Source organism: Octopus bimaculoides, chromosome 25 (genome assembly GCF_001194135.2).
Source record: "Octopus bimaculoides isolate UCB-OBI-ISO-001 chromosome 25, ASM119413v2, whole genome shotgun sequence".
In the NCBI taxonomy this organism is placed as follows: Eukaryota; Metazoa; Mollusca; class Cephalopoda; order Octopoda; family Octopodidae; genus Octopus; species Octopus bimaculoides.
In genome coordinates, this window is record NC_069005.1 from 31,673,610 (window position 1) to 31,676,358 (window position 2,749).

Here is a 2,749-nt window from a genome sequence, read left to right on the forward strand (position 1 = left end):
GATGATTTAACTAAAGACAAATGACGGGAACCAAAACAGAAGCCATCTTCGTTTATCACATGCAGCTGATCTCAGCTGAGTTGCTTATAAAATAATGTCAGGGTCACAACTGAAACGAAATTAGCGAATCACAAAAAGGAATACTCTCTCTCTCTCCCCCACTATCTTTTCCCCCTCTCTCTTTCTCTTCCCTCTCTCCTCTCTCTCTTTTTCTTTCCCCCGTCTGTCTTTCTTTCTCCCCTCTCTCTCTCTCCCTCTCTTGCCGTCTCTCGCCCTCTTCCCTCTCTCTATTCCCTTCTCTCTCCTTCCTATCTATTTCTGTCTTTCTATCCCCTCTCCCTATCCCCCTCTCTCTCTGTTTATTTCTTTCTTCTCCCTCACTCTCCGTCTCTTTTCCTGCTATGTTGTAAACGATAGGCCTTCGTACTTTGGAGCTGGAAAAAATCCATTAATAATCTTGAAGTCATTGTAATCGTAAATTCAAATTAAATTAACGCCAAAAAATAAATATTTATTTATTTTTTTTTTGGTGTTAATACACTGATGTATTATTTTCTCTCTCTTCCTATCTTTCTCACCCCCTCTCTTTTTGTATGCGTTTGAGTGATGGGTGTATTGTCACCAAATTGCTAAGATAAAAATCAACAGTTTTTTTCTCAACTAGATTATATATCAGTACATAACATATTTTGAAACCAGACGGTATGTATATATGCATGTGCTTGTGTGCATGTGTATACATACATACATACATACATACATACAAAGAGAATACCTACGCTGAACTATTGATTAGAAGTTCAGGTTCATACCTGTAATTATTGCGGCTCTGGGTTATGTAACACACTGCCTAAGTACCAGTCTTGAGAAATTAGGCTTCTCAAAACCAGAAAGGAGAACGTTAATTCGAAGACTACAGATCCAATCCATCACTGGAACTGTTAAAATCTGTAAAACTTTCCAGAAGTTTAGTATTTAAGTATATGAGCATGTCTAGATATGTAAGTATATGTAGGAGAATGCATAGATAAAACATACAAATCTGCACATATAAATACATACATACATACATACATACATACATACATACATACATACAAAAATACCCTGTTGTTGATGTTGAAATTCCAATGAAGGAAGCTTGGATCTAGGTTAGAAACCGGTTCTTTCTCTATTGGCAGGAAATCTTGAAAGAAAACTGAATAACAACATACATATATGCATACATGCATACATACATACATACAGAAATAAATAAAACAATACATAAAAGTCTGCATATGCACTGGCTCCAAATACTGCACAGATGCATGCATGCAAAAATACTCTGTTGATGTTGAAATTCCAAGAATTCTAAGTTAGAAACCAGTTCTTTCTCTATTGGCACCACTACCACCACTGCTGCCACAGCCACTACCACCACCGCCGCTGCCGCCACCACCAGCACCATCACCTCCTCCACTGTTGCCACCACTTACTGTCACCATATCAAAGAATGAGAGATTCTCTTAATGGCTTTTCAACCTACTAGAAATAAGAGTCAAATCACTATAAAATTACATTACATCCTACCATTATAAAAAAAGGGTAGTACAAATTTGGATAATGTAGTCCAACCCCTGAAACATAAGTAAAATGAGATAAAGAACAAACAGGATGATCCCAGCAAAAATGCCTTTGATTCCCCCCCCCCAAACCACCACCACCACTATACCACCACCACCACTGCTGTCACCATCAATGCTACCACCACCATCACCAGCATCACTGCTACCACCATCACCAGCATCACTGCTACCACCGTCACCATCACCACTAATGAGAAACCCTCTATGAGGTTGTTTCCACTTGTTAGAAATATCAGCCAATTTACCATCAAACTGCATCCTACCGTTTTGAGAAAAGGAAGGGCACTTTGGACTCTATAGTCTACCATGTGAACGGAAGAACAAAAAAGCCTTAACAAATGCTAAAAACCAGGACAATTACAGTAAAACTTGCCCTCAAATATATCACATGTGCAAATTTATTGGGTGAACCTGAGATCACAGAACAAATATAATTATGGCTATGTCTTCTATCTACTTTTCTTTCAATAGTTTTAGCCTTTTGACTGTGACCATGCTGGGGTGCTACCTTGAACAAGTCGCCCCCCCCATATTTTTTAAAGCCTTGTACTTATTCTATCAGTCTCTTTTGCCGAACTTCTAAGTTACGTGGACATAAGTGCACTAGCACCAGTTGTTAAGTGGCGGTGGTGGGGGCAAACGCAGACACAAAGACACACTCATGCACGTGCACACACATACTGTATATGACGGGCTTCTTTCTGTTTATATCTACCAAATCCACTCAGAAGAAGGCTTTGGTCAGTCTGAGGATATAGTAGAAGATACTTGCCCGAGGTGCCATGCAGTGGGACTGAACCTGGAACCATGTGGTTGGGGAACAAGCTTCTTACCACACAATCACACCTGAGCCCACATATATATATTTATGTGCATATATGTTTATATATATATATATTAAAAATAAAACAAAAATGATAGTGTCCAGTAGTTGGTTCAGTATGCTGACCACAGGAATTTCTGTCCAAGAAAGTTGTACATCATCTCCCTCTTTCTCTCATATACCCACTCTTTCTCTCTCTCTCTCTTATTATCACTCCCATTGCCACCATCAACATCTCTCCCTAAATTTCTTTGTCTCTCTTTCTCTTCCTTCCTCCCTCTCTCTCTCTCTCTCTCTC